Genomic DNA, 11958 nt, shown 5'->3' with positions numbered 1-11958 from the left:
CCTGGTCTGCTGATGATGAAACTTCTGTCTCTGGGGCCGACTGGTCTACCAGATGTTCTGGAGCCTCTGCAGCTTCCTGTGAGGCCGCTTGGAGAAAGGTCAGGACCGGTACCACAATCGCTTTGTTCACCTGCGTCCAAGACCGGAGAAATTCTCCGAGGACTGTCTGGACCGTTTCCTCCACTTCTTCTGTGGGCTGAGGGCTGTCTTAATCTTCTTTGTGTTTCAACTGTTCGGACACATCTTCAAGTGAGACTGCCGCTGAAGTTTCCCCTACATCTTTGCTGATAAGGCACACTTTGGTGTTGTCGTAATTCGAGGGTAGGACGGTGTAGGGCTCAACCTCCCACTGGGCATCTAACTTGTGGACTCGTCTCTTCCTCTTAAGTACCTGTCCTCCAGGTGATAAGGGAACGGCATGTGCGTGCTTATTGTAAGTCTTCTCTTGCTTCTTTCTCGCCTGGGACAAAATTCTCTCAACACACTCTTGCACCTTGCGGTATTGTTGCTGCAGCTCGGTATCCCAATCCACATCTGGTGATGTTGTCTCTGGTGTCAAGACTTCCATGTCCAAGTCAATGGGTAGCTTACCAGGTCTTGCTCTCATCAGGTAAACGGGTGTACAGTTGGTGGAGTACACCGGGATGTGGTTATACAGGTCCACCAAATCTGGTAACTTCTCTGGCCACAGGCTGCGCTCTTCAAGGGGCAACGTCTTCAACAAGTCTATCACCACCTGGTTCATCTTTTCATACAACCCGTTGGTCTGGGGATGATACGGCGTCGTCCTTATTTTCTTTCAGCCATACAAGTTACAGAATTCCTGGAACACCACTGCTTCAAAGGCTGGACCTTGGTTGGTAAGCACCCGTTCAGGGTAACCGTGCAGGCGACAAAAGTGCTGTTGGAGCGCTTTGGCTGCCGTCTGGTCTTTTACTGGCACTACTACCAGGAACTGGGAGTAGTGGTGTACTATGGTTAGAGCGTAGACATAGCCTGACCTGCTTGGGGCTAGCTTCATGTGGTCCAAGGCTATCAGTTCTAGTGGCTGTTTGGTGATCATGGGCTGCAAGGGAGCCCTCTGGCTGTCACGGTCTTTTTGTCTCAGGTTGCATGGACCACATTCTCAACACCATCTCTCGATTGCTTTCCTCATGCCAGCCCAGTAGAATCGCTCACGTATCAGGACTTCCAACTTCTTACACCCGAAGTGTCCTGCTCCATCATGGTATGCTTCTAAGACCATTGACGCATCCCGCCTCGGGACTACCACCTGCCAGACCAGTTTATGTGTCCGGGAGTTGATGCTTCTGACTCGCCCCCTGGGCCGTGGGGCACTCGGATCAGGGCAGTAGGGAATGATGGGGGTAGTAGTGGCAACCCGGTTCCATGGCTCAGGGTGGTCAGACCAATGGTAGTCTGGTACGTGCTGTTGGTATGTTCGACTACGCCACCCGTGGATTGCGGTCAGTGCGGACCGCCGCTGCCAGGCAGACCGCTGGGGCTGATGATGTATGCAGCTGGGATAGTGTGACTCCCCACGGGAAGAGTGCGGCCCCAGGGCAGTATGATGGAAGATGGGGGTGATGGTGACGAGAGTCCCAGTGCCGTTAGTGTTGGAGGAGCAAGGAGCACACAGACAACAGGTTGCAGTCCAGGGTCTTTACTAGAACAGGTAAACTGACCCACACACAGTCCCGGCTAGGAGGGGACCTGGATGCCTAAGAGCAACTGGGAGATTGGCCCTGGTCAGGGTGAGGGTGTAGGCCTACCATGCTTTCTGCGCTCCTTCTGGCTATCTCCTCCTTATAGGGTAATAGCCCACGTTTCCGAGCTCTCCGTGTATTCTCGCCTGTATGGCCTGCAACGTGGGTTCCTTTCTGCTCCCGGCCTGGTACAGCTTTTCTGGTCCCTTCTGTTGTGGCAGGGCCTCCAGGCTTCTTAGGCCAAGGAATATACAATCCCCTGCGGACTGGTTATCTGCTGGAGGATGTGGAAACCTCCCAGCCTCAGACACCAAAGTCTGGTAAATTAAGTCCTTTATCTGCCAAGACAGGCTCACTTCGCCTCTTGTCTCTGGCTTGTGGCTCTACTCCTGCCACACTTCCTCTTAGGTGCAATGCAACTTTCTGTCCCTGCTCTGCTCTGGGACAAGTCTCAGTCCTGAGACAGGTCGTCCAGTTCTCTCTAACCGTGCCCCCAGTTCCAGCTTTTATAGGGGCAGCCAGCTCCCCCTACTGGCCTGCGACAGGAGGTATTGCATGCTAATGTTCCCCTGACTAGAGAACCTCCCCCTTGCTCTCAGACACAGCTTTATTAGATTTTGTGGCATCCAGGCCAGGGTGACACACTTCTTCGACACAGCTTTTCTTCATAGATGAACAGTTTGCCCTTCTCCTTCCACAACTGTTGGGTCTCATGTGGAGCATCTGGATCAGGGTATGAGTCAGCTTGCGTCTGCAACTCCTTGACTAGGCGGACAGCCGGGTCGCTATCCTGCGTTTCTGCCCATCCATGGTGGGGCAATGGGTTGAACGTGGCCTCTCTGCTGGCAGAGTGCTTGTCCCTTACACAGTGGGAGCACTGTGTCACCCCATGACGATGGAAAGTGGGTATCTCTATCTCCTCCAGCTCTTCTGGGTCTTCTCCCCCATCTGGCAAGTTGGGCATCCTGGACAGCGCATCAGCATTTGTAGTTTTATGCCCCGCCCGATACTTCATGGTAAACTCGTAGTTAGACAGTCGGGCCATCCATCGTTGCTCTAGGGCACCAAGCTTCGCAGTCTCCAGGTGCGTCAGCAGGTTGTTATCTGTGAAGACTGTAAATTTGGTGGAGGCGAGATAGTGCTTGAAGCGCTCTGTTACAGCCCAGACTATGGTGAGAAACTCCAACTTGAAGGAACTGTAGTTGTCGGGGTTCCTTTCCGTGGGCCAGAGCTTCCTGCTGGCGTAGGCAATCACTCTCTCTCTGCCTTGCTGTACCTGGGACAGCACCGCTCTCAATCCCACGTTGCTGGCATCAGTATGAAGTATAAAGGGTTGGCCATAGTCGGGGCAGGCCAGGACTTCATCTCCAGTAAGAGCCATTTTCAGTCGAATGAAAGATTCATCTTCTGGTTTACCCCATTTGAACGGAGGTTTCGGGTTCTTGGCCTTCTTGGACTGGCCCACTAAGAGGTCCTGCATGGGTGCAGCTAACTTGGTGAAACCCTTGATGAATCTCCTGTAGTAGCCTACCAGCCCGAGGAACTGCCGCACTTCCTTGATAGTGGAGGGTCTTGGCCAGTCCTTGATTACGGTGACTTTTTCAGGGTCTGGCGCTACACCTTCGGCGCTTACCACATGACCTAGGTACTGCACCTTGGGCTTCAACAGGTGGCATTTGGACAGCTTTACCTTCAGGCCAATACCAGATAGAGCTTCAAACACCTCGGCCAGGTGCTCCAGGTGGTCTTCATATGTCTTCGAGTAGACAATTACGTCATCCAGGTACAGCAGGACAGTTTCGAAGTTCTTGTGTCGTAGGCAGCACTCCATTAACCGCTGGAAGGTTCCTGGGGCGTTGCAGAACCCGAATGGCATGCAGTTGAACTCGCTGAGGCCCATTGGTGTTGTAAACGCGGTCTTTTCTTTGTCCGCCTCTGCCACAGGAACCTGCCAGTACCCACTGGTGAGATCCAAAGTGGATAAATAATTAGCAGATCTTAATACAGCTAGTGACTCCTCAATTCTGGGTAATGGGTAGGCATCCTTATGTCTAATGCGGTTAATCTTCCTGTAGTCGACACACATCCTCATTTTACCATCCTTCTTTCTATCGAGAACTAATGGAGCTGCCCAGGGGCTAAAACTATCCCTTATCACCCCAGCCTCCTTCATCTCCCGTAACATCCCTTTGGCACATAGATAGTGAGCTGGGGGTTCAGGCCGGTACCTCTCTTTAATGGGCGGATGATCTCCCGTGGGGATATGATGTTGAACCCATTTTACCTGCCCAGAGTCTAGTGGGTGTTTGCTGAAGACTCGCTGATATTCTTGGACCACCCGGTATACTCCATGCTTTCGGTGCAAAGGGGTGGAGTCAGTGCCCACTTGTAGCTTCTGACACTAATCCTCCATCTGCAACTTGGAGCCATTGTCCTCCGCCGGTTTGGACGGAAGTAAGGGTTCCACTGTCTTTATTGAGTTGTTACTGACAGTGAACAGCTTAGCAAGGGTAGCATACCGGGGTAAATGGACCTCTTTCTCCCCACAATTCAGGATGCGTATCGGTACCCTCCCCTTGTGGACATCGACCACCCCCCTGGCTGTCAAGATGGTGGGCCTACTGACAGAGTACACGGGTTCTACCACGGCCTGATAATCTTGACCCCTGAGACCAATTGCTGCTCGACACCATATCAACATTTCGCTCCTAGGGGGCATTGCAATGGGGAACGGATCACTCATCCTGACACTGCCAATTTTCCCTCCAGACAGCTCTACCTGTTGTCTTTTCATCAGGGCTCTGATCTCCTTCTGCAGGACTCACTGCTGACAGGAACTGGCAGTCTCTACGACCTGCTGCAGCAAAGCAATAATTTCTCCAAGACAATTTTCTATCACATTAGTGCCTAAGATTATCATGGGATGACTTTCTCGGCGATCAATATCAACAAAAATCATTCCTTGTGATGGCAATTCTACTTTGCCAACTTTTATGGTCACCTCTTTATACCCCACATGAGGCAAGGGCTGACCATTGCTGGCATAGATACTAAGATGTTCATCTGGACTGTGGGTAATGTCTGAATCAGTCCAGTATTTTTATAAAGGATATATGGTATCGTTGTCACCTGGGACCCAGTGCCCAGCAAAACGTTCATTGGGATGCCATCAAGCAAGACAAGTAGGACCGGGCATCCTCCCACATACTTGTCTAGCCAGCTTTGTGGGCTTGGTCGTCTTACTCCTGGGGATTGGCTCTCTGCCCCAGGGATTGCTCGTTTTAAACCGAGAATCTTGCAAAGTGCCCTTTTGACAGCAGCGGCAGATGGGTTGTCCGTCCTGGTCGCAGCGATCACTGTTCCTCCCTCTGATCGGTGGAATTCTCTTCTGTCGTCGCCACGAGACGTCATCTGGACTGGAAGCCAGCTGGATCCTTTCCTTGGGGGACACTTGAATGGCCTGCACGGTTTTGGTTAACGCAGCCACACTTTTGGTCAGCTCCTGGACCTGAAGGCGCAGGTCGGCAGACGGGTCATTGTCCAGAGTCTGCGCGTCAGCTTCCACAGGTTCTGGGGGAAAGGACGCCACCTCCTGGTGGTATGTGGTAGCGGGGTGCCGGAGGGATGCAGCGCCTCCTGGTGTTGATTTCCGCAGCACCCGGATGGCTCTGTCTTTAAACTGCGCAAAGTCCAGATCAGGGTTTTGCAGAGCCATAATGCGCAGCTGTGTCCTGTAAGTGTAGCACCCTGAGGATTCGGCTGCTACAGGGGTATTGCACCTCAACCCAGAGGTGTGATATTCCACTCCCGGGTAAGGATGGAGTGTGGACCTGAGCTCGGTAGGCTGCATGCACTACACACATCCCATTTCCGAGGAGCAGACCGACGGTACTCCCACTTAGAAATGTGCAGGTACGACCGAGTCTGTTCCTGGCTGGAGTGGGAGGGGGGGGTGGTACATCCCAAGTAGTGTAGGGGCAGATAGGGGGAGCAGCCTGGGTAAAGATAGGAGCTCATTGGGTGCTGGTCACCTGAGCTCACACATAGAGGGAGTATTTAAGGTGGGCACCATCTTAGAACAGGGTCAGTCTTTGCAGAGGAGTCAGTCTGTCAGCCTTTGCAGAGAAGTCAGAGGAAGAGGAGCAGAGCAGCCCCAGAGAGAGAGAGAGGAGAAAGCAAGAGAGACCCAGAGGGGGAAGCAGAAGAGAGGACTCTGAGACCCCAAATCCAATCCACGGGTGAAGAGTCGGCATCAGGGTACCGGAACCCAAGCTGGTGGGGGCAAAAACACACCCCAGCCAGAGACCGGAGGCCGTGGGCAGCGTCTGCCACGGCCACCCACCACATCCACCCCGAAGGCATACCACGTGGAGGGTCAGGGAACCCAAGGCCAAGGGTCTCCCAACAGAAGGCCCGAGGGAGCTGGACCTGGGTGGATCAATAGTGGGGACGGCCAGAGAAAGGACAGAAGGAGAGCTCAGGGTCACGCTCCGGACTCGCTTGGGGGTTGGCTGGATCCAGGACCTGGTGGATGCAGCACGGCTCGGGAGGTCACTTGAAGCTGGAGTGACCGGAACATCAGCAGTGAGTAAATACCCTTAACTGCATAACCCGACTCTGTCTTCCTTTAACATCTATGCTGCACCACCACAACCCCCATCCTCTGCACCTGACCCCCTGAGGCTATACCCCACCCGTTGGGGGTTATACCATCAAAAGCTGCACCTACACCATCAGCCTCAGCGGACCCTGCTGCAGCGGCGGCCATAGTGACCGCAATACAACGGGTGGCGTAGTCGACAATAAAGAACTTAATAACATCTGTAGGACTGCCACATACAACTGAGTTTGACACCCTGGGCACGGACCGGGTCACAGCCACTCGGAAGACTACAACCCCCATCTGATCCGGCTCCGGATATTCCCACTAAAGAATATGGCCCAGGGGGCGCGTCAACTTTGGCGTAGTCGGCAGGATTACGTGCCCACAACAACCGGGTACTGCGTGCCTGAAGAAAAGAACGAGTTTACCTCAAAAAGAAGTCTCCTGCCGGTTCCGGAGGGTCCCCGCCATCGGACTCCATCACAGATCGATTCCAGCCGGTTGTCCGCCATTAACAGCGTTTTCCCGCCATCTGCAGAGTTTCCCGCCACTGGGAAGCGATTCCCGCCATTTCCAAAGGTTTCCCGCCTTGGAAGAGCGGACGCCATTATGGGCGTGCCAGAGGGTGGCGAGAGGCCACCTCCCATCGTGGGCCAGGACCGAAAATGGCGCCAAAAGTGGAAACCGCCCCCACCAACAGAGACTGTGATGCTAGAGGTGTCTGTCAGCGTGAAAGAACAGCCCCTGGAGCTGACAGTCACCAAGTGGCCCCGGGACCGCCCTCGAAGTAGGAGGAGACGAAAGGAGAGAACAAAGATGGGTGCCGCTTGGAGCAGTCTAGAGCGAGCGCACCCGGAGGCAAGAAGCCTGGAGAAGAATATCGGAGGAGCTTACCCGGAGATGGCGAGAAAGCAGAGCAGCACCGGCCCGTTGGCCAGGAGCCTGCTAGAAACCGAGGAGGGAGAGCAGAGCAGCACCGGCCCGCTGGCCAGGAGCCTGCTGGAGACGACTGTAGGAGAGCAGAGCAGCACCGACCCGTTGGTCAGGAGCCTGCTGGAAACAACGACCCCACTAGGCCTAGTGGAGGTCCTAGCACAGCTCCCCCGAGACCGGGAGTGTGCACAGACCGCTCTGGAGGGCCTCGCAAGGAGGATGGCCCGGGTGCAGCGAGAGACGTTGGCGGAGTGGAGCCGTGAGATGGCCCAGCAGACCGAGACCTGTCAGCGGAGCACGCCACCCGAGATGAGGAGACAGACCGCCTCTGAGGATGGCGCGGGAGGATTGAAGGCCGGAGACGGCGCCGAGAAGGGAGCCGAACGAGTGGAGGCAGGTAAAGGGGACGTCTATACCCCAAACCGGGAAACCGCGTACCTGCCCCAGCTCCCCGTCGCAGAGCCCGAAGTCTATCCTGCCGTGCCCGTCGCTGCAACGTCACCGCCGCAGACTAGGCCTCAAACGGGAGCCGCGACCCCTGTGACGTCACACGCCTCGACCCCGAGCGTGACCAAGCAGGAAGTACCACCAGCCTGGTCGCAAGGCCTAGTACCCCCGGGCGCCGCAATACCAACAGCGCCCCCTACCTCCGCGGAGCCCCCGGCCTGGTCGCAGGGCCAAGTAGCCCAGGGCGCCGCAGTCCTTACGGTGCCCTTTACCTTCCAGATACCCCAGGCCTGGCCGCAAGGCCCGGGCAACCCGGGCGCTAACACCACCGCGCCCATAAGACCAAGAGTGCCGCATCTGGGAGAGGACCTGTACGCCCAGCACACGTGCCCGGATGGGCAGCCATTTATATGGCCACCGGAGTTCCACCATCCCCGACTCCGGAGAGAGAGACCCCTGGATGAACCCCTGATCCCGGCTCCAAAGCCCGTGAAGAGGATCTCGCCCCCGCTAGCAGAAGCGCAGTTTGAGTGGGACCCCACCGGAGAAGACCTCATGGGGTTCACTCAGGAGACTCGGGCAGCTGCAGCGGAGCGTGCTGAGTGCTGCCGCCAACAGCTCGAGGACTTTGAGAGGGAGCGGAGAGAGAGGCGGGTCCGGGAACAGCAAGCTCAAATAAGGAGCGCGGAGCAGAAGAGCCGGGCCAGGAGAGACCCCCGTGCAGCGCATAGTCCCCGCACCACCGGGACTGTGATAAAGTTTAACCTGCAGCATGGGTGGGGCTTCATCTGAGACCACCACACCCTAGGCGACGTCTTCGTGACCAGGAGAGACGTTGAGTCCCACCTACCGGAGGGACACAGAGGTCGTGACCTTTACATCGGGGACGAGGACACCTTCACCCGGCACAAGTGTGTCAAAGGACCCTACGCCCTCCATGTGCATCGCCTGACGGAGGAGGAGCTGCGGTGTGAGGAAGAGCAAGAGGACCCGGACGGGTCTGAAGCCAAAGGTAACCATAAAGCAAGAGCAGGAGGACGCCGTCGCTAAGGACAGCGAAGCAGAAGCTGTATATAGTTGCCCGTCGGGGCACAGTAAACTGAAACCGTGAAACTGAAACAGTAAACTGAAACTGAAACTGTTGCTGTTGCTAATATAGTCCCCGTTGGGACCAGCATGTGTGAACTGTTACCCGTATTTCCCTAAATCCCACTGACCGAGGACTGAGAGCGGTCATTCCTCCCTAATACCTGGCCGAGGACTGAGAGCGGCCACTACCCCTTGTAAATAGTTGCGCGTCCTAAAGCGCCCCCTACCGGTTTTATAGGAAAACCAGTTTTCCAGAGAGACTGTCGCACTTTACCCGGTCACACGTTGCACAGTGACCGGAGGAGGAGCCAGAGGCGACGAGAATGTTTTATATGAAAAGTTTTATGCTAATATATGTTGTTTTATATGTTTTATATGTTTATGAAAAAAAAAAATTTGTATGTTTTGGTGTTGTTTATGTCTTACAGCCCGAGGACGTGCTGTGATTTACCAGGGGGGAATGTAGCACCCTGAGGATTCGGCTGCTACAGGGGTATTGCACCTCAACCCAGAGGTGTGATATTCCACTCCCGGGTAAGGATGGAGTGTGGACCTGAGCTCGGTAGGCTGCATGCACTACACACATCCCATTTCCGAGGAGCAGACCGACGGTACTCCCACTTAGAAATGTGCAGGTACGACCGAGTCTGTTCCTGGCTGGAGTGGGAGGGGGGGGGTGGTACATCCCAAGTAGTGTAGGGGCAGATAGGGGGAGCAGCCTGGGTAAAGATAGGAGCTCATTGGGTGCTGGTCACCTGAGCTCACACATAGAGGGAGTATTTAAGGTGGGCACCATCTTAGAACAGGGTCAGTCTTTGCAGAGGAGTCAGTCTGTCAGCCTTTGCAGAGAAGTCAGAGGAAGAGGAGCAGAGCAGCCCCAGAGAGAGAGAGAGGAGAAAGCAAGAGAGACCCAGAGGGGGAAGCAGAAGAGAGGACTCTGAGACCCCAAATCCAATCCACGGGTGAAGAGTCGGCATCAGGGTACCGGAACCCAAGCTGGTGGGGGCAAAAACACACCCCAGCCAGAGACCGGAGGCCGTGGGCAGCGTCTGCCACGGCCACCCACCACATCCACCCCGAAGGCATACCACGTGGAGGGTCAGGGAACCCAAGGCCAAGGGTCTCTCAACAGAAGGCCCGAGGGAGCTGGACCTGGGTGGATCAATAGTGGGGACGGCCAGAGAAAGGACAGAAGGAGAGCTCAGGGTCACGCTCCGGACTCGCTTGGGGGTTGGCTGGATCCAGGACCTGGTGGATGCAGCACGGCTCGGGAGGTCACTTGAAGCTGGAGTGACCGGAACATCAGCAGTGAGTAAATACCCTTAACTGCATAACCCGACTCTGTCTTCCTTTAACATCTATGCTGCACCACCACAACCCCCATCCTCTGCACCTGACCCCCTGAGGCTATACCCCACCCGTTGGGGGTTATACCATCAAAAGCTGCACCTACACCATCAGCCTCAGCGGACCCTGCTGCAGCGGCGGCCATAGTGACCCCAATACAACGGGTGGCGTAGTCGACAATAAAGAACTTAATAACATCTGTAGGACTGCCACATACAACTGAGTTTGACACCCTGGGCACGGACCGGGTCACAGCCACTCGGAAGACTACAACCCCCATCTGATCCGGCTCCGGATATTCCCACTAAAGAATATGGCCCAGGGGGCGCGTCATAAGCGCTGGACAGGAGCCCCTCAATAAACTGCTCAGTTAGCAATCTGTCCTCATCATGCACACTGTCAGGGTCTACCTGTTTTATGGCCTGCAGCGCCTCCTGCAGGTTTAGAGCATAGTCCCGTACACTGTCCTGCACCCTTTGTTTGCACCCGTAAAATTTCATTTTAATTTCTGATGTGGGTGCCAAAGGTATCCTTCAATCGGGCCAGTATTTCTTTTACAGTGCCTTTGTCTCTGCCCAGCCAGGACTTCACCTCTCTCTCAGCTGCACCGATCAGCTGGCCTATGAGGATGCTGACATTTTGCTCCTCAGACAGGGGGTATACTTTAAACAAACTGCGCAGTCTCTCCTCAGAGTTGTTCAGGGTGTGCGACTCCCCTGAGTACTGGGGCAACCACGCCGCCCCCGATATATATGGCATTGATAACAGCATCACTGGCAGCGGTCGCGCCTGCGGCTGAACCCTCCTCCATGTTGGGCATCTTCCTCCTCCCCTTAGTGAACCTCAGCCAGGACCTGGGCATCTGCTGACGTACCAGTATGCTGCTCTGCAGGTGGAGGGATCTCTTACCCGGCGGTTCCAGATTGGGGCTTCTTTCTTCCCCCTCGGCGGGCTGCAAACCACATGATAACACAGTTCAATAAAGTCTTTGGCACACATGACCCGGTTATACTGGGCTTCGTGAATCCTGTTCGTGACGCCAAGATGACGTGCCCCCTGGGCAGCGGGGTACCCGGTGCCGGGCCCGTAAATGCTGGGGGATGTCACAGTGGCGGTGACCCGGTCCGTGACCCAGGCCGGTCAATAAAAAGGGGTTATTGATAGGGTATTTATGGTGATTGTATAAAGTTCGTGACAGCACCTGCGGTATGCGGCTAAGGGAGCCGCCGCTGCGGAGCAGGTCCTCTGGAGCTGATGTTACTGCAGCAGGGATGGTGTGATTCTCCACAGGTAGAGCTTAGCTCCAGGGCAGTGTAGATGTTATGGGTTATGTTGGGTGTTGTAGTGCAGGGGTTGATGGCGCAGCAATAATCAGTCCACAACTTAATGGCGGTCTCCTCTTATCTTTACTGGTGGTGATTAGACACGCTGGGACTAGGGTACTGGCTAGAAGTGGAAGTCCGGGCAGCCTGGAAGCAAGTAAAGAATCCTCCTTGTCAGGTGAAGTTGGAGGCCTTCCCTTTCCACTAAACTCTTTGGCCCTGCTGCTTGTAGCTGTGCGGTGGCCCTCGTCCCTGAGTGCAACGTTTCTGTGCTCACCCGTATGGCAGGCAGCTCGGGCCTTGCTGGTGCGTCGCTTCCACTTGGTGGTGCAGTAATAGAACTTTTGAAAAGGGGTCCTGTAATATCTATGTGTGCCTCTGCTCAGGGGCATTATTATAAGGAGGCAAAATGGGGAATCATTATCTTTATAGGGAGAGCACGGGAGGCATTATTATTATTATTATTATTATTATTATTAGAATGCATAGGTGTGTTTGTATTATAAGAAGG

Source organism: Phyllobates terribilis, unplaced genomic scaffold (genome assembly GCF_046119375.1).
Source record: "Phyllobates terribilis strain yellow unplaced genomic scaffold, ASM4611937v1 Scaffold_9__5_contigs__length_417890890, whole genome shotgun sequence".
NCBI classification, from domain to species: domain Eukaryota; kingdom Metazoa; phylum Chordata; class Amphibia; order Anura; family Dendrobatidae; genus Phyllobates; species Phyllobates terribilis.
Note: the sequence above shows the minus strand (reverse complement) of the source record.